Source organism: Lemur catta, chromosome 12, assembly GCF_020740605.2.
Source record: "Lemur catta isolate mLemCat1 chromosome 12, mLemCat1.pri, whole genome shotgun sequence".
NCBI classification, from domain to species: Eukaryota; Metazoa; Chordata; class Mammalia; order Primates; family Lemuridae; genus Lemur; species Lemur catta.
The window spans coordinates 69,920,233-69,944,778 of record NC_059139.1 but is presented as its reverse complement, the minus strand read 5'-3'; the positions used below and the strand labels follow the sequence as shown (position 1 = coordinate 69,944,778).

At 39.1% G+C, this 24,546-nt stretch overlaps 1 protein-coding gene across 7 annotated transcripts in view; it reads right to left on the bottom strand.

Annotated features, from left to right (window-relative positions):
- The window catches only part of MACIR (macrophage immunometabolism regulator), a 31,841-nt gene extending 7,585 nt beyond the window's left edge, over nt 1-24,256 (bottom strand). Inside the window, exons 1-3 of one of the 7 annotated variants that reach the window (XR_006738471.1) lie at nt 12,177-12,334; nt 4,856-4,945; nt 4,259-4,322 (exon numbers count right to left, since the gene is read on the bottom strand). The gene's annotated coding sequence lies outside the window, so the exon portion shown is untranslated. Of the gene's footprint in view, nt 1-4,258; nt 4,323-4,855; nt 4,946-11,067; nt 11,084-11,929; nt 12,083-12,176; nt 12,381-24,139 lie in introns of those variants that run through there. The other 6 variants (XM_045565781.1, XM_045565777.1, XM_045565778.1 and 3 more) reach the window with 6 other exon arrangements.
- Between the last annotated feature and the right edge of the window lie 290 nt (nt 24,257-24,546).

Here is a 24,546-nt window from a genome sequence, read left to right as displayed (position 1 = left end):
ATTAACTTTCCTATGTTTATTTATGTATCAGTAAAATGCTCATTAAAAAAAAATCCAATTCTCTACAGCTTAAGCTTAGATGTCAAAAGACATGAAATTCTATTGTTAGACTCATTCCATCAACTTAAAACATTGCTGTTTTTGCTGTCTTCTTTTAAAACATCTTTGGTCTTCTCTGTTATAGACTGAATTAATCTATCAAAAATATTTTTCATGATTGGAGAGATCTGGTAAATCTGGTTAGAATGTAATTCTCATGGAGAGAAAGGAATGAAAAGGTTCCCAAAAAGATGAGAAGGTGATTTGGCACCAAGATACCTCCAGGTATTGCCTATGGGCAGCTCCCATGCTACCGGGTGTTTGAGTCAGTGACACACTCCAAGCAATAAGATTTATTTCACTAGGCTTTAGGACTGGGGCTCCATCCTACTTACTAAGTTCTATGTGCAGAGATGTTGTAAAGAGCTCTTAGAGTCCATGGACATTTTTTATAACCACCTTTTCCTTCCAGATATTTTCGAGTCTTTTCCTTTCCCCAGTAACCTACTCCAGTGATTGCTATTTCTTTTTGAAACCTATAAAAACACTACATGCAAACTGAAAGCTATCCAATCCAAATAATTCATTATGATGCATTATAAAAGGCAAAATCACTCTTCACCCCCTACCAATGCCAGCCACATCTAGAAAAAACCCCTATTAATATTTTGGAGTATCCTTCCTTTTCCTGTGCATTTATAAATGTCTGAGAATGGGTGATCACTTCTTCCAGCAATGAAAACATGTAAGTACATACATATACATATACATATACATACACATATTTACATATATAGACATGCACATATATTTATATATATATATATACACACAAGGGACTATTCCTGCAAGAAATTCCAGAAGTAAAAATGCTGAGACAAAGAACATGTATTTTTAAAAATTTTATATCAACAACCATAAAGTCTTATATATAATTATTCATTTTTTTTACATGGAGAGTGTATTACTTTATATAACTAAAAATTAATATAAATATCTTTTAAAAGTATAATCTACACACTCACCAGGCGAGTGTCTATTTCTCCTTTTATTGCCTATAAATAGGAATTATCAAAGAAGAAAAGAAAGATGATGTACCGAAAAGATAATGTGTTTGCTTTTTCAAAAACGGATAAGATAAATGAAAAGGGCATCGTGTCCATTCTTTGACCTCAAATCTCCAATATTATTTTCCCTTATAACAATTAGACATTTCTTTAGAGAAATATATAAACTAAATGTCAACTTTCCTTCAAAAAAGGAAGATATATATATATGTGTGTGTGTGTGTATATATGTGTGTATATATATAAAAGAAAAACATAAACAGTGGACATTTTAAAAGCACTTGGTACAGCATACAATACCCCAGCACAAGGATTATGGCTGAGACTAAAGCAAACAGGTCCAAACCACAACACGTGTGATGGAAACGTTGTACACCAGGATGGGCAGTCAGGAGTCTACAACCTGTATGGAATCTACACAGTTTTGAATTTCTCCAAGAGACCAAGCTTCCTATCTACTTGGCACAAAGACCAAAATTTAGAAAACATAACCTAGACGCCTAAGCTCCTTAGACCAGCTCTGAAAATAGCTGGTAAATTTCACAACTGCCATACAAAGAATTCTTTTTGAAATTGCATTCTGAGAATTTTTTAAAATAAGGTTTATCAAAAAAATTCACTCTCAGTAAATCAAAACACTGGCTCCATATGCTTTAACTGTTTTGTGGCAACATATAGCAATACTCCATAAGAGAAAACAGATATGAATATAAATGTCATGTTAACAAAATCCTTCTCAAGAGGTACCTGAAACAAACCATTCAGAATAGAGCTATTCTTTGAGAAATGGCATCTCCTAAGCATGACTAATACTAGTTTAGTGATACCTACAATCATCTAGTTTTAATGCCAGAATCATCCTGGAGTTCACCTGCCTGGAAGCTTCACCTCCATTCATACAGAAGAGGACACTGAAGCCATGAAGACAGGGGCTTGCCCAGAGCCAAGCGGGTAGTTAGTGGCCACGATTACATCCCAGGACTCCTGGCTCCAAGTCCAGTGTTCCTTCGATTTCATCATGCTGTGCTTCTAGCATGTGGTTCCCAAACTTGTCTATATACCGAAATCATCCAAGGAGCTTCAAAAAGTACTGATGTCTGTGTTCCACACCAGATTTGTGATTTAATTGATCGGGGGTATAGCCTGGGCTCTGAAAGTTTGAAAAGATCCCCAGGTGATTCTAATATGCATACAGGTTTGGGAACTTGTCAGATAGAAGAATTTCACTCCTGTAAGTTCCTGCCTTGTTTTTAATCAGTAATTATTGTATAGTCATGTTGGTGAACATAATTTTTGTCTGCTTTTAATTGCTAACAACCTATCCCTCGGCCTTCTAATTTACTGTTTCTAATTCACTGTGGGCTGAAAATATCTGCTAACCAAATGTGTTAAAACTGGATATAAAATAAAAATAAATCTGGGCTGAATGAGAATCAGGCTCCTTCATCTGCATACACTTTCGCATTATTATTTTAGCTATGTAGAAGCTTATGTCAGGTGCAGTTACTTTGGAGAACAGTTTGCCGGTTACTTATAAAATTGAATAAATGTTCATTAAACCACCCGGGTACCCCATTCCTAGGTATTTACCCAAGAAAAATGAAGACACATGTTCACACAAAGACTTGAACATGAGTGTTTATAACAGCTTCATTCACAATCACCAAAAACTGGAAACAATCCAAGTGTCCATCAACAGGGAAATAGATGAACAGAGTGTGGTCCGTCCACGTAATAGAATACCACTCGGTAATGAAGAGGAGCAAATTGGGAACACACTAAATGAAAGAAATAGATAGAAAACACTGTATACTGTATGATTCCATATATATGACATTCTGGAAAAGACAACACTATTGGGCCACAAATCAATGATGGCCAATGACTGGAGACAACTACCAAGGGGCAAAAGGGAATTTGGGGGCATGATGAAAATATTCCATATGTTGACTGTGGTGGTCATTATACAATTGGATATAATTGTCAAAATGCATGAAACCACACACCTTAAAAGAAAAGTGTGAATTTTACTATATATGTTATACTTCAATAAAGTTATTAAAAAGAATCTTTGTTACATTTCCAAGTTTCAGATGGTCCTCTAAATTTTAAATTTTTTGCATTGTATAATCTTAGAATCAGAAAGAATCTTAATGGTTACCCAGTATATGCCTGAACACCTTCAATGACAGGTACTCACTACCTCCCACATTGGCTCATTTCACCTTACACAGCTCCGCTAGAATGCCATTTTATTTACATTTATAACTATATCTTTATATACATACACATATACAGTCAGCAGTCTGTATCTGTGGGTTTTGCATCCATAGATTCAACCAACCACAGATAGAAAATATTTTTTTTAAAAAAATTACATCTACAGAACATGTACACACTTTTTTTCTTGTCATTATTCCCCCAAACAATACAGTATAACAACTATTTACATAGCATTTACATTGTAATAGGTATTTTAAGTAATCTAGAGATGATTTAAAATATACAGGAGGAGCATAGGTTATATGCGAATACTAAGCCATCTTATATCAAGGACTTGAGCATCCTCAGGTTTTGGTATCTGGGGGAAGTCCTGGAACCAAGCCCCCATGGATATCAAGGGACAACTGTACACACATATGCATATATAAAGATAGATAGATATCAATATAAATATATACACACACGCATATATTCCGATAGCTTCTGCCCATTGCTTTATTGTGCTTTATTCCAATTAAGTGAGTTGGTGACTAAACCACATTATTGCTTATTCAATAGTCTCTAAAAGCACTTTGTACTATGGTTTTCAATCTTCAAGATCTTTTCCTCAAAACTGAAAATTTTAGTAATGCTTCCATTTTTTTCAATGTTTTAAAATGGATTTTCATAAATTGGGTAGGTTTTATCAAGTTAACAAAATTAAATTGCTTGTTTTTCCCCACCATCCCTTTGAATCATTCTGCTGCTGACTTCTCATGTAGAAATCACTTATTAGGAAACTACTTTTTCCAAGGACTATGACCTCTCTACATGATTCAAAGCAAGAACCTACAAAGACACGGGCCAAGTAGAATGACATACAAAAGCATGAACTCACACTAATAAGGTTTTGAAAATGCTGAAGATCCATAAAGTTCATTATTAAATTTTTTCCCCTTCAAAGACTTGGAGCCACATGGACAACTCTGTCAGCACAGACACACAGAGGACAGACTGAAAAAAAGACAACTAAAGGAAGACAACAGCATGGCATATTTTTACCACTTTAAATTTATGGTGTGATAAAAGGAATGTCACACTTGCAGTGAACTGCTATACAACTATGTGAAAATGATGCTCCTTTCTGCCATTCTTTATATGTGATAATATAAAAATAGAATTTTTTTTGCAAATTATTTCACCAATCATTGGAGATTAATGTTTTTACTAAAATTTTTCCCAAATTGGACTAACTATCTCTAACTACTACACTTTGAAATATTATTGGATAAGATCTCCTTTATCTTATATGAATTTAGAAAAAGGAAAATCTACTCAAAGAATCAAATATTTCAAATAAAATGATGCTAGCATAAAACAATAATTTCAGTTGTTGCCACTAAAAATTTTATAATTATAGTACATATATTTGCAATAATACATTGATATTTCACATTCACTTGTTTATTTAGATAGCCCTTAGAACACATTATGGTATTATGTTCATACAAATGGTTAACAAACAGAAAAAGCAAAATATAACTCACCAGACTAAATCCCAGAAGGTGTCACTGTACAATTTCCAATGAGGCCCAAGGGAACACAGGCATAATAATTTTTCTGTTCTACTCCAGATACTAAACATGAAATACAAAAATAAACCTTTAACAAGTAACACAAGTTATAACACAATTATATCAATTCTAACTGTAAAACAGAATGAAACTAGCAGGAGGTACTAACACCAGACACAGGTTACATAGCATATAATTATTAATTCAATTAAAGTAATTTTGAGTTTCTTCAGCTAAATGAATCCTCAAACATTTTTATCATGCTCATTCCTCTGCATTCTTTTGCTTAAACTCTACCTAGAGATTAAGGACAGCTAACTGGCCTACATAAAGAGATAAGAAAAATTAAGGGTTGAAGTGCTGGTTTCCCCATTCTAGTATTATACACATGTTCATCAGAATCATGATATTCTGTGGAAAAAAATAACGCTGAGGCTGGGGTCAAAAGAACAGGTCCTAGCTCTGGCCTTGCTAAGAACTCTGCTTTTGACTTTGCATAAACAGCAATTTTTAAAATGAGGAAAATAATACTATCCTTCCCCCCTAATGCAGTTGTAAGGTGGATCAAATGAAATGAGGTAATTGAACATGTTTTGCATGCTGAAAAGCCCTTTACGGATGTGTGATGCTATTATTATGCAATCAATTTTTGTTATCTACTCATTTTAGCCATAAAACAGCAATAATAAAAATCTTCCATAAGACTGCTGTGAGGCCAAGGACCAGGAGGTTTTTGGAAAACAATTAAAAAGAGAGAAAGAGAGAATGACTCAAAAGCTACTTTTTTATAGTTACCATCTTGCTTAAGGTTTCTAGCATCTCCTCTGCGCCTTCCCCCTCCTACCTGGGAAGTTAACGTGTAAGAGAATTTTTCTTTATCTCCTACCCCTCCCCCTAGTTAATTGGGTTAATTTGCTAAGACCAAGAAAACTCCCCAAAGTCCTTTTCTACCTACAATATAAAGGTTTCTTTGGATGTTGGGCTTTCTGTTGATGTGTTCAACAACAGAAGGGGGTTGGGGAAGGCTCAAATGAGCTGAGCGGCTTCATTTTACCTACACAGGTGCACAGAGCCTGAAAAGGTGGCGACAGTATGACAAGTTCTCAAACAGAGACAAACAGCAAGGGAAAAGGCAAAGAGTTTGCCGCTTTATTACTATTCTTACCAGTACAGAAGAGTTTCAGCCAAAGGAAATGGGTAATTGCTGAATTAAAGATATGTGCTTCCTCAGCTTGAGACACTGGAAGGAGCTAATGCACCAAGAACTGTCATTCCAGGAAACTAGCCTGTTGATCAGCTTTTGGGACTTCTTTAGATACGGATAGCAGACACACAACAAACGCTCCCTTTCACTTCTTTTGCCACCAACGACTTTCAAATTGGGTAACCAAGAAATCTAAATAATTAAGCCTTGGTTCTACCCCACAAATGGAAGTCTCTGGTTTTAACAAACTGTGAAATGTAATGTGATAAGAACTGTGACCTAACGATAAATTTTTTATTTAATATAATTACTCCAAAGAATTTCCCCAATCCCGGTGTTATAAAGTTCACGATGATTTTGTATTTAATGGATTTTTTTCATGGGGAAGGGGAATAAAAAGAATAATATTTTTAAGCATCTTCTATATGCCAAAAGCTATATACAATTTATATCATTTAATCTGAACTAGATGAGGACAATATTACCCCATTTTTAAAGTATTCTATTAAATAACACTATTTGACAGTCACAGCAGAAATCTGAACCCCAAATGGTCTGACTCCAAAGCCATTTACTTGTCTTTATACTCTGTAGCCTCTATTCAATGATAAGCCCCCACGTATAACCTTTTACACAATAATCATCTTCCTGAAAAATGTATAGTAATTAATCTCTGTAAATGGAATCCTATTCTAAATGTGTGGTGAGGCACTTTATCTAAAAGCTTTATTGTCTCATTTGCAAACAGTTAAGGGGAGGTAGTTTTAACTACTAGCTGCCAAGGTTATTTCCAACTTGAAAAATATTAGGATTTTAAGGCACATAGTGAAGCGTCTCACACAAAATCCTTCTAAATCATGGACTCCTTCTCCCAAGAGCCTCTAGGATTTTTTAAAAAATTGTAAGTTATAAGGCAGAATAAAATTTATCAACCAATACTTGCTGGTTATATGGTTTGAATGCCAAATACAGATATATATGTATGTATGAATGTGTGTGTGTGTGTGTGTGTGTGTGTGTGTGTATGTATTTCTACTCTATTTTTCAGGGTTTACATCTATCACAAAGAGAGACAGATTTCATTTAGACTCTTAGAAATTGAGATTGAAAATTGAGAAGGAACATTAGAAAAATCTGAATTTTCAGCTGGGTACAGTGGCTCATATCTGTAATGCTAACATAACACTCTGGGATGCCAAGCAGGAGGATCACTTGAGATAAGGAGTTCAAAACAAGCCCGAGCAAGAGGGAGACCCTGTCTCTACTAAAAATAGAAAAAAATTAGTCAGATGTGGTGGTGCATGCCTGTAGTCCCAGCTACTCAGGAGGCTGAGGCGTGACGATCCCGTGAGCCCAGGAGCTTGAGGTTGCTGTGAGGTAGGCTGATGCCATGGCACTGAGACTCTATCTCAACAAAAACAAAAAAAACAAACAAAAAAAAAACCCAGAATTTTCTTCATTCTAAACAAAGAATAGTTTTAAAAGTCTTAAATCTCATTCAAACCTTCATATAATTGGCCTCATGTTACTTGGTGACATATTCTTTCTTTCAGGCTTTTAAATGCACTAGAAAAATATTTACACTTTCAAATATTTTTTCACCACAAGAAAAAAAATCAACCAAAACTTTATTCTGAATTTGAAAGCAGGGGAGCCTTAAAGTAATTATCCAACTCTTGCACTGGAGCTGATGTGGAAGTTTAGGAAATGGTCGGTAATTTCATAGTAAACAAAGTGTAGAAACTGATTATCCCTATTATGCCAGTGCCAAGCCAAAAATAGAATACAAACACAGAGTCCAAGGGAGCAATACAAAGTGAAACAAGGTGCAAGAGCTCCATTCCATTCTCATTTTTACTCATTTCAGACTTGTTTATGTGTGTAACTGAGTGCTATCTGTGCACAGGTGCTAACAGGAAGATGATGACGATGGTGAAGACAGTGAAAAAGAAAAAATATAAAGAACAAGATCAGAAACTAACTAGTATAAGAATAAACCATCTTTGATAAGAGATAGCCTATAAAGAAATCTACAAAATTACAGCAAGGGTTTTACCTCCATCTCCTATTAATAACAACAAAAAGACTGTAATATAAAAGTCCAAAAGTGTACCTTTCAAATAACACACATTTTTAGAATACTTAAAAAAAATCTATAAGTCTCTTAACACTCATAATTGATTGTGGCCAACGCTTTGAACATGAAGGTTTGGAAAGGCATCAATAGATCTCCTCTCAGAAAATCAGCAAGAGGGAAAACCAGTATGAATTCTTAGAAGATGGACTCAATGCTGCACAGAAATACAGACTGCAGTAAACAGAGCAAAGGCGATAGGATATAATGTTTCCAATTATAAGAAGCTGAGACAGAATGCCCTGGGATATTAACCTGTATGTAAGCAATAAAAAAATTTTTTTAAAAATTAAACATGCCTACAGGCCGCTGGATAGGAAAGCCATGGGTAGCTAAGCAAAGAACACCCAGCACTTTACTTCAAGTGAAGCATCTACAAAAGGAAAAGTTTGCAACCATTAACTAGCAAGTGTGTCAAATTTCTTAGGTAAGGTAATTAGGTAAGGTTATTATTACAGGTAAATAAAGAAGAATGGCCTTTAAAGTAGGGTGACCACATGTCTCAATTCATAGTGGATACCCTGGCATAATTATTTAGAGCACCTCCTTTAACTCTCAAAAATGTCTCCGTTTGGCTATTTTAATTGTTATTCTATTCAAAATATATAACAATGGAAAAGCAATGAATTTATAAAAAGAAAGAAAGAAAGAAACACCCTTCAGCTTGCATAGTGGGTTCTCCTAGATATCTGAGTTTTTCTTTGGGTGTATCCACTTAGATAGTCAATTACTCACTTACTCAGTTATTCAACAATATTTCTTGAATCTTTATATTAGATATCCCTGCACTGTACAGGCACTGGCACAAATACAGAGTAAAGCTTGACACCAGGCCAAAAGGGGAGGCAGATAGACATGGAAATACATAAATTTAACACATATAACAGTAAACCTCAATAGCCCTGGCAACCAGAAAAGGGAGGTTTTCCCAAATATATACAAAGTTTTATATGGTAACGTTCAGGTCCACACAAAATCCCTATGTTAAAAAAAAAGCCATAAATTGTAGGCTTCAGCATAGATCACTAACAAAGTAGCAATAAGACCAATTTAACAAAATTTATCACAAATCATATGATTATAAATATGAAGGCCAGCATATAGCCCTTCTGAATTTTGGTAAATAAATCCCACTAATCATTAAAGATTTTTTATGAAAGCAAGATAAACTTTAGGCAAACATACTGATAAGAGTAGAAGTTATGAGTTCTAATTCTAGCTCCAAAACATGAAGAAAAAAAAAAAAAAAAAAAAGGAAAATGGTAGAATTCTCAGAGTGGCAATAATATTAAAGAAGAGACCAATAATGAAAACGTGCTTGGGAAAAAAATTACTTATTTAAAAATTCCGTTCAGACTAGTGAAAATATTTTGTAACCACTAGTCTTAGACTACTTTAAAACAAGTAAAAGAGAGACCAGAACATCTTTAAAGCGACAGCACACCAAGCAGAAATAAAGTGGTTTCACTGTCACAGTACAATATACAATGAAAACAAAATGCTTAGCTGTACCTACATGCTCCTCTTAGAGGTTACTTTCAAATAATGTTACTTTACCATTTACAACTTGAAAGGAAATCATCAATAGTTTTTAAAAACAGTTGTTAAGTAGGGTGTGACTTTCCTGAAACCATCCTTGACCTTACAAACAAGTCATTAACCTCCCCAACGTGGTAAGACAACCCATAATTAGTTCAGTAAGACAAAAATTCGTTTCTCTTTCTAATATCAGTTCTTTTAATAGCAATCCACCCCCTTAAAGTGCAGCATTCATTTTCTTTCCATTTCTGCTAGTAAAATTTAAACCTAGGTTACTCATATCATCTTATCACGTGAAGTCATCCTTCTACTTTTAGAAAAATACTCAGTTTCACTGCAAATATGACTGACAGTAACTGGAACTGCAGGTCTACATGCAGTCTTTAAAAGCCTCTTAGGAAGCATCATCAAAATGGGATAGGTATACCCGGTGGGAAAAGCTAACCTTCCAAAGGAAAGCTTAAAACCAGGTACTCATTTTGATAGGCTGGTGACAAAATCAAAGTTCTCTTTGGAGGAAAGGACTTTCCCCCACCCAATGCCCCCCAGGCTCAAAAAGCAAAAACATTTTGAATCCTGTATATAAAGTTTTATTACTCTCACCACATTAAATATTTTTAAGAGTTAATTTTAAAACAGCTCTCCAAAATATACAGAGAAAACAAGCAAATTCACTGACTGTTATGTAAGATCAATAAACATATATTATACCCTGGAACAGAAACTACTAACAGCCTCATTTGCAATTAAATAAACCAAAATGTTAACGCATATTCTATACACAGTTCTTATCAAATTAAGAGGTCTCTGTGCTCACTATCCCGTTCATTTTAAGTTTATAATGCATTCACAGTTATATAATAAAAACAGAGAAATCTGTGAAACATTCATGAAACATAATATTGTAAGCATAACTCGTGGTCTTGAATTAATAAAGTAACCAAAAGCTTCTGCAAGAATAACCAATACTGTATTTTGAAATTACTGAAAAATAAACGTTGGGAAAGGGTCATTTCTACCTCCCTAGTGTCTATCCTGCACTACATGAGTATAGAAAACAAAGCAACTAACAACGCTAAATTGTAGCGGAGTGGCTCTTTGAGAGAAACAATGTAAAATAAAGAGTCTAGTAACATCAGAAATGTTGTGCAGGAATTGTTCTTTCGGCTAGGAGTAACAAGCACACTGCAATATGCCTCCATCCTTCCGAACCTCCTCAAATGATTAAAAAGTTCCCAGCTCCAGCTTTACCCGGGCACCACCACCATGCACATACACACAAATCGTCGTTCAACGCAAATCACTAACCCACTCGGGTGCAAACTGGCGTGGGTGGAGAAGCAGGGAGTCCCTGAGGATGAACACTTGCAAGGGGAAAAGGACGGGGCCATCATTCCCTTCGCGCTCCCATCTCCTTTCTGGCAGAGATTTGCGGATTCCACCACTAGAGAGAGTTTGGCAGCTTCACAATGGGGCCGCTGTTCAAGGTCTGACCGCCGCCCACCTCGAAACCCCTTTCCTCCGCTCCCCACCCGCTCCAAAGTCCATCCGCGACAGGTGGGGCGAAGCCGGCGATGCCCAACGACATCCGCCGCTTACGCTTCTGGCCAGCACCGGGCCCCAGTCCCCACGCGGGCACACAGCCACGACCGGCCGGGTCGCCCCCGCCGCACCGGCAGACGCTCGGCGGGGCCGACGGCCTTGCCCCCGGGTTGCAAGTGTGGGCGAGGGGGCCCCAGCGAGATCAGATCGCCCGGGCTCGCCCCGAGTTGCTATCTGGCCTGGGCAGTCGCACCCTGCGCGCGGCCGGGCACGCGGCCAGAGGCGCAGCAGGCCCGGGGAAGAGCTACTTCTCAGTGGGGCCCCAGGCCCGCTGCCCCGCGCTGCGGGCACAGCGGCCGAGGGGGCGAGCGTGCGCGCCAACGCGCCCGACTTCCGCACCGCTGCACCGCGGGAGAGGCGCTCCGGGTCGCCGAGTTCCCGCACCTCCCCGGCGAGCGCACGCCGCGCGCACCCGGGCCGCACGCCCCCGCACACTCACTCGCGCCGCACACTCACGGCGGCTCCGGCCCCACCCCTGGGCCGGGGCACCGCAGGCTCCCCGCACCCCGCGCGGGCCCCACCCAGTTCACCAGACCCCAACCCCCTTCTTGGGTGCCCGGGAACCGACCCGCCAAGGCCGGGGGACGCGGGGGCCGCCCCGCTGCCCATCCTGGAGGCTGGCCTGGCCGGGGCTCCCCAGCACCGCGCGGGCACCGTGCGCCCGGCCCCAACACGAGGCAGGGAGGAAGGGGCGGCGCCGCGATTGGGGCTGGCACCGGGGATCGGGGACTGGGGCAATCCTCCCCCCCCATCACCACCACCTTTCCTGCGGCACAAAAGGTTGCAGACGGAGCCGCCGTCCCCGTGCAACCTACCCGTGGCCCAGAGCTCCGTCGTCTCCGCTGTGCCCGGGGCCGCGGAGCCGGAGACAAGGGCGGGAGAGGCGCGGGGCTGCGGCGCCGAGATCCGGGCGGAGGCCGCCAGCCGAGCCAGCCGGGTCCCCTCTCCTTTCCCACCGCGCTCGGCGCCAGCTACCGCCCGGCGTAGTCCCCGCCCCCTCCCCCTCCTCCTCCGCCCGCCTTCCCGCCTCCTTCCCCAGCCTGCGGAGGCGCAGCCCGTCAGCGCTGAGCCCGCCTCCTGCGCCCAGCCCCGACCCCCGGACGGAGGGCGGGCCGCAGGGCCAGGGAAAGGCGCTAAGAGGTCTGGAGCAGTGGGCGGGGGCGGGGCTGGTGCCTGGAGAGGGGAGGAGGAGTCGTAACCCCCCTCCCCAGTCCGACCCGGTACTCCAGCTGAAGAGCTCCAACTCGCAGGCCCGGGAACACTTAGCCCTTCCCGGTTAAGTGGTGTGCTGATGTTGTCATTTGTGAGTCCCTGCTTAAAGGGCTTAGCTAGCACTGAGCAGAAGTAGAGAAGACTAGAAGCCCATGAAATTACAAATTATAGCATCAGTTTTAGAAAACTACTAAATATCCAGGGAATGTGTGTTGGGGGGGGGGTAAAGTTCAAATTCAGATTCTGATTGCATTAGCTAGTTTTGAATCTGCAAAGACCTTGATGTTTTCCATTCTTGTAAGAGATTATTTTCTTTGATCAAGATTCTCTCTTCTCAATTCATGTACATCTCCTCTGCCAAACTGGTTAAGCTCAGCGATGAGAATATTTACTGACATTTATTTAGCTCTCACTATGTGCCAGGCCTTTTTACATGCCTTTCCAAATTTACCCCTCTCAACAATTCTGTAAGGAAGTAACCAGTTATGATCCACATTTTAAAGACACAGAAAGTTTAAGTAACTTCTTCCAGGGCACATAACCTAGTAAGTGGCTGAGCTGTGTGTATACACAGTGAACCCCAAAACTGTTTATAAATGTTATAAATTTAGGTACCAGTCTCAAACCAAGAGTTTGTTGGGTTTTGTTTTTAATAAAAAGCTTTATCTAAACATAAAAGACATGATATTAATGTATTTGGTGTAGATCAATAAAAATTTAAACAATCTTGACTCAAACTTGTTCCAGAATACATGTGTGTCCCTGATAATATGAAGACAAACAAATGTGAACACCCCTACTTCAACAGAATGACTCCTGGAGCCTTCTCAGCTAGAAGACATGTCATGCTATCTCTTACGTGCCCTAAAATAAGTATGGGGAGGTAGAAGGAAGAGGATAAAGTATGGGAAGGTAGAGGGAAGAAGAAATTTTAACGAATGTTCTCTGAACAATTTTAGAAAACATCAGTTACTTTTTTTCCAACACATATGTATGTAACTTCTCATTTATAGAACGTGGCACAATGCAGTATGTGTTGAATAAATAGATAAATAAATTGACTTGTTTTTGTATCAGTATATCAGAACACGCTGAAAGCTATTTCGGATTATAATCTGTTTAACACAGTAGTGTATTGTTCTAAAGATCATTCTCATAAAACCACCTCCAAAACATTGTATATTTTATATTCAGAAACTTAATTTCATTTTGTCCTGTCTGAAATCATATGACTTTCCTGAAGAATGCCTCGTACTTGCCCTTTGCTCTAAAAGTCTGGCATTGTTTTATGGCCAAAAGCAATAAAGTTCTGATTTGCCTCTGAGTTTATGAGGCTAAGGCTAGCCCTCTAGGGAGGGCATTGTCTCCAAATAGCCTCCCTCCCTGGGTGGTGCTCTATGTTCCCATCCTAACCCTGACTCTTCACCCAATTAAAACTTGAGTCAGTTCTTGAGTGTCACAAAGAACACCTAATAAATCAATTCACTGGGTAGTAATGGTTGATAATAGCTTTATGTGTGGCCCCATCAAGTATATATCTATGCCACCTAAAGATTCTGACTGGGTGTGGCTTGAGGGCTGTGGTTGAAGGGAGTGTGAGGGATGGAAGTAATGCAGAAGCCCTTTCTAGAGACTTTCTGGGTTCTATGAAGATCTATTCAATCTATAAGGAAAAATGCATACTTATAAAGGATTAGGCCCAAACGTAGAATAGAGCTTGTGACCTGAAAGGCCTTCTAAACCTGGGGGCTTAGAAACTCCATCTCAGATGCCCCTTGTGTAACTTACATCTTTGCCTCAAGCCATCCTTTCTAGAAAATCACTTTTACATGTCAATTGTCTGGGAAGGATTGTACTACATTGATATAAATCCCCCATTACCTAGCAAACAACCAGCTTGAGTGAAAAGGATAGGTGAATTTGATAACAATGTAGTGATACAAAAAGGGAACTGCAAAACCAGAAGTGCAAGAGAGATACCACATTGCCTACCTTTCCATAAACCAACTTGTTCCAGGGAGGGTCTAACCAGGAAAACAGAGATCACTTCAAATATCTACATACATAACTAAATGCAAGGAATTGGTAACACTAGTGATAGAAAAACTCAGAAGCTAAACAGGGGATGCTGAAACAACCCAGATATTAGTAACTGCAGCCACTAGTGTCAGAACTAAGAGAGGAGGCGGGGTTGCCGGAGCCCAGGGGCCAGGCAGCACGGCCAGCCTGGAGGGAGCTGCCGCCACAGAGGGGAAATAGCCCCTGCCAAAGAAGCAGTCTGTGGAGGGGAAAGGGGGAATGTTCTGCAGATTCTCCTCTCCTCCTGCCGGCCAATCTCCTGCCAGTGCCTTCCATTGGCCAAACCTGATGCAGCTGCCACGGGAGCCAAGGAAACAGCCTGTAGGTGTCAGTTCCTCAAGACACTGAGGAGCATGGGGGCAAAGCATGGAGTGTGAATCTGCCTTTCTTAAGATTTTTCCTCACTTTCTCGGGTAGGATCAAAGTTCCAAGAGCTTGTGGTGATGGCAGGAAGTGGGGGGAGATCCTCTGATTTACACTCATTGGTCCACAGAGGTTTCCTTTGTCTCCTCCCAGAGCTGTCACCTGTGGCTACAACACAACATGTCCTTAGATGGGATGGCCCTGCCTACCCAGTCTCTCCCTTCAGCTCTCTCCTGCTCCAGCACCACGCTTGAGGCCAGAGAAATAGCCAATGTCTGGGACCATCCTGCTAAGCCTCGTACATCCTCAGTCATTTATACTTCGGGTTTATGATGCTCCTAGAGTTAAGGGCTCAAATGCCACAGCCTTGGGACATATTGACTTCTGTTCTCCTCTTTCCAAATACAAGAGAATCTCTTTCTTAAGGAAAGGCCTTCCTTAAGGCCTGCAAACTCTGTCCCCACTCTGGGGCTTAGGCCTTTGGCAATCTAGAAAAAAGAAATGTTCTGCATGCAACTCCTTTATGCCCTGCCACATATCTCCCCCGAGGCAACAAATAAGTACAAGATGAAAAAAAATCATGAATCAATGTCTCAAAATATCATCCAGCTATAGCAGTAAGGTAAGTGCTGTGCACCAGACTGAGAAGAAGGCAGTTGGAAGGAACTTACTTTGGAACATGTTGAATTTGGTGGCTGTGGCACATCCACATGGAGGTGTCAGTGGGAGGCTGGATATGTGGAGGAAGACGTGGGCTGCCCTTCAGCTCCCACTAGACCACTTAAAATTTCACACTCTCATCCTGCTTCTTCCTCAGTTGAGCCCGTACACAATTATTTCCTGTTGATGGAGCATTCTTGTCTACCCCTGCCTCTCATCTGACTAATCCTTACCCATTCCTCAGATTTCAGTGGAGGTGTCGCAACCTCTGCAAAGCGTTCCCTGATCTCTCCTTTCTCCTTTCACTACCCTAACACCACACAGTGCTGAAAGAGACTGTCTCCCCGACTAGACTGTACGTTCCCTGAAGGCATGGACTATGTCTGACCCTCAAAGTGAGCCCAGAGACTGACATAGAAAGGGTGCTCAGCAAATACTGAGCTTATTTTACCTGAGGTGGGGGAGAAGAGCCTGCAGGTAAGGCCTGCTGGGGCAGCTTTTATCTGACTCAAGAGAACTGATGGCTACATTTTCAGGAACTTTGCAAGCTGGTTATGAAATCATTAGTAGCTTGAAATCAGCTATGGTAGCAGTGTTGTGACCATGGAAATTGGAAAATTCCATAAACAGGGCTTCGCACTCCTCCCTAATCTCCCCACCCCCCAGAAAGCCAGTTTACCAGCCTACCATTTGGCAGGGGTCAAAGGTGTGTGCAGAGGAGGGTGGATCAGAGGATTAAAATCTGTGCTTTCAGAAATATTCTTTCATGGAAATAAAGTAGAATTAAATTCCATAATTTCCAAAGAAAAGTCTATTTAAATTTTAATTATATCAGTAAAAAGAAGATAGAAAATAGAGGAGGAAAGAGAAAAGAAAACAAATGAGAGAAAGTAGTATATACATCACTGGAGAAATCACTTCTCAGTTCTGGCTCTGACAGTCACTTGCTGTGAGACCTCTGGCCCACAATTTAGTCACTAAATTATAATCTTCTTAAGAAAATTCTCTAAGTTGTGTCTCTCACAATACCTAGACTGGCACATAACAGGTACTCAGAAGCTATCACCTGAATTTTGCCAAATTAAGCTTTACCTCAGTTCCTTCATGTGTAAATTAAGAGATGAGAGATAGGGTTTTCAAGAGGGCCTGAGACTCCAAACAACTGATGTACAAACTTATAAAACTTAGTCCCATGCACAATTTGGGAAATTCCCTTCCACAGGGCCTGAGAACCCTCTGACACTACCAAGTCACAATACTTGCATCATGGAAGCAAGTGAAATCAACAAAGTGTCATCCTTATTAATTGTTCCTAATCAAGATATACAAAGATCTCCGATCCCTTCCCAGAAAGTTGCCAAATATCCGCAAGGAGAATGTCTCTAGAGATTTTGCTTGCTTGCTTTTTTATGTTTCTGTGAAAGAACAGGCAGAGATTTACTTGGTGTTCCAAATGAGGTAAGAAAATTGTGTTTGCATATCATCATTGGTCTACAATTGCTTCCTTGGGGAAAGTAAAAAAGAAAAAAAAAAATGTCAGCACTCCCTATCCTTAAACTTCCCCTCTGTAACACATACACACACATTATCACATGCAGACATTAGCCAAGTCAGGACCTCAAAAAACCAGGCAGGCATTAAGGCTGGGCACTAACTCCATCTGTGAGCCAAACCAGCTCAGGATCCCAGAACCACTTGGAGAATCAAAAAATTTCTCCTGCAGGCAGAAGCCTGAAACAGTGAAGACGACATCAGGATATTCTTTGACACTGTATGAGAAAGGAATAAAGATGGGGCTCTGTATGTAGGAGTCCTGTAACTTCCATTTTATTGACATAAGAAAAGAAACAAAATGTGGTAAGTTTAGTTGACCCCCAAAGAGCCCCCTGTACTGCTGACTTGCTATACTGCAAGATATAATAGCTGTGTGTAATATATTCTGTAAATTTTTATTGAAATCACTGTAGGAAAATAATTTATGCAAGGTTATTCATTACAACATTATCATAAGAGAAACAACCTAAAAGTTCAGTGATAGAAAACTATTTAAAGAAATGATGGTACATCTACTTAATGAAATGCTATGCAAATATAAAAAGGAGTGAAGAAGTTTTTCATAAACTAAGATAAAGTGATCTCCAAAATACAATGGAAAATAAAAATAAGGTGTAAAACAATGTGTTTTGTACCCTATCATTGTACAAAAGTGATGAAAAGAGTTCGCTTTATTGAAATTAAATGGGAAAACTCCTCCTTCTGCCAAGGAATAGACATATTTTGCCCTATTCCTCCTACAAAGTACAACCAAAAATTCCAGCCATTATATATAAAACAAATATAATAAGATGTTGAAAGGTGGAGAAGAAGGCAGACCCACTAGGGATACTGGAGTCCACAAAAAGAGACACAGTAGTAAATTCCCTGGATTTTCTTTTTGCTTCATATATCACAAAATTGAAGTCAGATAATATAGCAACCTGGAAATATCAATGGGTGTAGACAGAAAAAAATAAAAGCCCCAACAAAATCCCACTTTCTCTAGCCAAAGGACAAAGAAAGGGCAGACCAGCAAGTTCGAAACTCCAACCAAACACACACACACACAAAAAAATTATTTATTTATTTAACTGTGGTCCCAACCCACATCAGTAGAGGCCAAGTGAGGAGCCTAGATTTCCACTCTTGCTGGACGGAGGGTGGGCACTCCAACACCTGGGTGGTGTCAGAGAAGGCTAAGTGGGGAAGAGAAGATTTGCCCAACCCCTGCAATGCTAACAGAAACCACATGTAAAGGCTAGATTTCCATCCCATCTAGCAGCAACAAGGCATCCCTCCCACTCCTCACTAGGATGGTGTCAGAAGTGGCCCAGTTTTGTTAATGGGGACAACTTGGGAAGCAGTGGCAAAACATTCATACTTCTCCCATGCAGAGTGACATCAGTAGAGGCCTAGTGGAGGAGAGCCTGAAGAACTCCTACCCACTTCACTCGCAGCAGTAATGAGGAGTCCCCGCACCTTGGTGTTAACAGAGGCTGGGTGGAGAACCTGAGGCATTTATTGCTACCTGGCAGTAATGAGACACTTTCTCTTCTTCTGCCAGAGTGGTGTCAAAAGAAACCAGCTAGATTAAAAGCTTTGAATAAGATCCAGAGTCTCATGATATAATGTGCAAAATTTCCAGGTTTTAATAGAAAATCACTCATCATACCAAAATTAGGATAATCTCAACTTGAATGGGAAAAAAAGTCAACAGACGCCAATATTGAGGTGACACATGTTAGAATTATCCAAAAACAATTTTAAAGCAGTCATCATAAAATGCTTCAATAAGCAATTAAAATATGCTTGAAACAAATGAAAGAATAGAAAATCTCAAGGAAGAAACAGTCTCAGCAAAGAAATAGAAAATATAAGGAAAAATCAAATGGGAAAAATACAATACTAAAATAAAAAAAATCAATGGATGGGTTCAACAGCAGAATGGAGAAAGAATTAGTAAACTGGACTATAAAACAGTAGAAATTACTCAGTCTAAACAATAGAGAGATATTAGACTGAAAAAAATAAATGCAGTCGCAGGGACCTGTGGCAGTACTACAAAAATATGTAAACATTTATGTCATTAGAGACTTGGAAGGAAAGGATGAAGAGGATAGTGTTGAAAAAGTACTTGAAGTAATGGCTGAACAATTCCCAAATTTGGCAAAAGACATAAACCTACAGGGTCAAGAACCTGAGAGAATCCTAAAGAAAGATAGACTCAAAGAAATACCAAGACACACCGTACTCAAACTTCTGAAATCTTGAAAGCAGCAGGAGAGAAATGACACTATACCTATAGCAGAAAAAGAACTCAAATGATGAGTGAAAGATAAATTCTTTCTCCCTAAGATTGGGAAAAATACAAAGTTGTTTGTTCTCACCGCTCTTATTCAACATAGTGTTGGAAGTTCTAGCCAACTTTACAGTAAAGCAAGAAAATGAAATAAAAGACATATAGATCAGAATGGAAGAAATAAAACTGCCCCTAGTTGCAGATGACATGATTCTCTATATGAAAATCCCAAGAAATCTAAAAAAAACCCACACAAACACCTAAATCTATGAAGTCAGTTCAGCAAAGTTGCAAGATACTAGATAAATATACAACACTCTAATTATATACCAGTGATAAATATGTAAAAATTAAAAAACTGATATAATTTATCATTTACAATCATTCAAAAAAAAGATACATGCTTAGGTGTAAATCTAATCAAAGATGTGCAAGTCTTGTGTGCTGAAAACTGCAAAACACAGATGAAAGAAATAAGAGATCTAAATAAATGGAGAGACATATTATGTTCATGGATTGTAAGATTGATTTAGTGAAGATAACAGTTTAATAATTTATATAGAAAAGCACAATGCCTAGAACAGCTAGAACAATCTTGGCAAAGAATAAAATGGGAGGAATAAGTCTATCCTATTTCAAGACTTAATATATACCTATTGTAACAAAGCATTAATGGAGGAACAGACATATAGATCAATAAAACAGAGAATCCCGATAGACTGACACAAATATGCCAAATTGATTTGTGAAATAGGTGCAAAAGCAATTCAATGGAGGAAAGATAGACTTTTCAACAAATAGTGCTGGAACAACTGAACATCTACAGGCAAAAAAAAAAAAAAAAATTGAACCTCAATGTAAGTCTCACACTTTATACAAAAATTAACTCAAAATGAATCACAAACTTAAATACGAAACATAAAATGATAAAACACTTAGGAAAACTTTAGACAATGTTTGGAATCCAGGGCCAGACAAACAGTTCTTAGACATAACACAAAAGCATGATTCATAAAAGGAAAAATTAGTAAACTGGATGTCATCAAAATTCAAAATATTTGCTCTACTAAAGACCTTGTTAAGGCTGGGATCGGTGGCTCACGCCTATAATCCTAGCACTCTGGGAGGCTGAGGCGGGCGGATTGTTTGAGCTCAGGAGTTCGAGACCAGCCTGAGCAAGAGCGAGACCCCATCTCTACTAAAAATAGAGAAGAAATTACACGGACAACTAAACACACACACACACACACACACACACACACACACATATATATATATATATAAAATTAGCCGGGCATGGTGGTACATGCCTGTAATTCCAGCTACTCGGGAGGCTGAGGCAGGAGAATTGCTCAAGCCCAGGAGTTCGAGGTTGCTGTGAGCTAGGCTGACGCCATGGCACTCTAGCCCGGGCAACAAAGTGAGACTCTGTCTCAAAAAAAAAAACAAAGGACCTTGTTAAGAGGATGAAAAGCTAAACCCTGAAAGAAAATATTATTTGTGGACTATATATCTAATAAAGAACTAATACATAGAATATATAATATATGCCTTAAAATTCAACAGTTAAAAAAGGAAATAATCCAATTAGAAAATGGGCCAAAGATACAAAGAGACAATTCACCAAAGAGGATATATGGATGGCAAATAAGCATATGAAAAGTTATTCAAGATCATTAGTGTAAATGCAATGTAAAACCACAATGAGATAACCTTATACAACTATTATAATGGCTAAAATAAAAAATACCAACAAACCAACACCAAATGTTGATGACGGTGTGCAGAAACTGAATCACTCACACATTGCTAGTAAGAATGTAAAGTCATGCAGCCACTATGGAAAACACTTTGGAAAAACAATCTGGAAAAAATTAAACATGCAACCACACATGACCTAGCAACGATGCTCCTGAGCATTTTTCCCAGAGAAATGAAAACCTACATCCAAATGCTTAGAATGTTTATCTTTATTCATAATGCTTATATCCAAATGCTTAGAATGTTTATCTTTATTCATAATATCCAAAAAGTGGAACAAACAGGTGAATGGTTAAACTGTGGTGCATCCATATCATGGAATATTGCTCAGCAATAAAAAGGAACAAAATAAACACTCAACAATCTGATTGACTCTCCAGTGAATTATGCCAAGAGATGCCAATCTCAAACCTACAAACTATATGATTTTATTTATATGACATTCTTAAAGTGACAAAATTATAGAAATGCTGAACAAATTAGTGGTTGCCAGGGGTTAAGGAGGGAGTGGGGGTGGGAAGGAAGTAGATGTGGCTATAAAAGGGCAACATATAGGATCCTTGTGATTATGTGACTGTTGTGTATCTTGGATGTATCAATGTCAATTCAATGTCAATATCCTGGTTATGATATTGTACTACAGTTTTGATATGCTGTAATATAGTATCATAAAGCACTATACTATAAGCTACCATTGGGGAAAATTGGGTAAAGGGTACATGGGATCTCTGTATATATAGTTTCCTATAACACCATGTGAATGTGTAATTATCTCAAATAAAAAGTTTTAAAAAACCAAAGAAGGATAAAAGTGACAAATATGCATATGTAGGACATATCTCTAGAAGCATACCCAAGAAGTGGAAATATCAGTTATTCTTAGGAAGAAGAAGTTGATAGCTTGGGAGCGGGGTGGGAGATAAACTTTTATTTTATATTCTTTTGTATGTCTTGAATTTTGATTATGTAAAATAAATGTCCATTCAAAAAATAAAATTTTAAATGTTAATTTTAAAATTCTTAGCAGATCAAAGCTTGAGGTCTTCTAATGGTTAACAGCCTTGATTAATCTGTTAACTTTCTAGTCAGAAATTATATGGTTTTTATTTTTACGTTTCTAATTGTTAACCTACTACAATATCACAGCTTCTTGTCATTCCCAAACACATAGCCAAAATCCTTATCTTTTTTAATTATGAAGATTCGTCTGTACTCTCATTCTTTTCCAGAAAAAAAGTAGTTAATAGAGAAACACTTTGTTCCTATTGCTGTGAACTAGTTGCACATTTATGGGCCAGTTGGAGCAGCCTTCACATCCTACCATGTCATCAAATTACTTTACAAGATACAATGTGATAAAATCTCTAGAAACAGCATGGACTTTGAAAGCATACAATGTAGGATTTCTAGTCCTGTGACCTTGTCCAAATTATTTAACCTACCTAATGCTGTTTCCTTATCTATAAAAAAAACATAGTATCCATTCTTCCAGATTGCTTTCAGTATTAATACAACTTGTATACAGTGCCTGGAACAAGATAGCAGCTCAAGAAGAGCTAAAATTATTGAAAACAGAAGCTTTAGTAACAGAGAAACCAGAGGTTCACCAAAGAGTATTTTATGGACACATATCTCAGAAAACACGGACACCTGTTGAAGTAAGCTAGTGGGAACTAACGTGGCTCTGTATAACAATGGAAAGTGTACCCCATCTTTCCATATTACGTTGCCGTTAAGGAACAGTTTCTGTTCCTTATTATGAATTTTGACTGCTCAACTCTGAGATCTATTGTTTGTGTGTGTGTGTGTGTGTGTGTGTGTGTGTGTGTGTGTGTGTGTGTGAACTATTAGTTACCTCTAGGAAGGATGAAAAAGTATAGCTTTGCCTTAAACTTTAGCACACTGCATATTTAGAGTGCCACAGCCCACCCTGCACTGTTCTGCTGAAGTCCCCCCAATGTGTTTCCAGACTGAATATATCAGAAATTGAAAATATATTTATTTCATGAATTGTACCCTTTGGAGGATGGGAAGGAACTAGAGTAAGACAAATCCCCGTGGAGATGGGCAATCGAGTTTTACTGAAAAGGAGAAGGGTGAACATTGCAACAAGGCAGAAGGTGGCCGGGGAGCCAGACATTGAAACAGTGTGTGCCCTTAAGTGACCCCCTCTGAGGGGCTTAATTTGTCTTTTTGTTTCATCTCTTGGAATAGGGAAATTCGGTACAATTTAAAAGGTTTTTTTTTTTTTCCATCTGTTGTAATTAATTTTCTTTAATTACTAACAACTCTTCAGGGAAAACTGTTTCACCCATACGGCAGCCTTGACTACTGGTGCTCTCCGGGAATTAAGCCACATTGCAATAAAAGAAAGTATGGAATTTTGATATCACAGAACATGGAGTCCAGGATGGGGGACACATGGGAGTTCCAGAAGGCAGAAGCCTACGGTGGAACTGGGGGCAGGGCAGGGACCACGCAGCGTGGAGAAGTCGTTGCCCAACTGAGGGCCTCAGGAGCTGGTGTGAAATGAACTTTGTCCTTCTCAAATCTTGTAGAGAGAGTTGAGTTTGTGAAATGGGAGGAGGCTGCCACATGGATTACACTTGGTAGACACAAAACATCCTACTCAAGACAGGAAAATCACCCTCAATAAAAGCAACTCCAGTTCCCACAGTCACCTCTCCCCTTCTTTTCTTGGTTGCTTTCTTTCATTACAAGTAAACTTACAAAGTCAAAGAATTGTCAGCTGTGTACTCACCTAACCGGAGAAGACAACAAATCAATCTGAGACCATTTTAACAGGTTGGTGTCTATTAAATCAGTAGATTAACATTGGTAATATGCTGTATCTGTACAAGTTCCCACCTTGATCGAGGATGTCACCAAGAGAGTCACAGTTTCGTAAGGCATCAAGATAGGGTACATCAAACCAAACTTATGAATATATAAATGACATTTCCTTGATGTTTCCATGTTTTCAAATTGCTTCAGCAGTCACACATGTAAGATGTGTTTCTGAAATGGTATAGTTAAAGAAAATTTTTTAAAAAATAAATCTTTTACCGTAAGTTCCCAAGTGCTATTTTGAACTTCCCACAATCACATACAACTCTAACATTCACTTCCTGAAGTATTCTGCCTTTGCCAATGCACAATTTGCATGTACTAACTAGTTCAAACTATAATTTAGCCAAAGGACAGTCAAATGACAGGACTTTCCTATACTCATTTAAATAATACTACATATATGTTAATGGGCACCACAAGGTAAT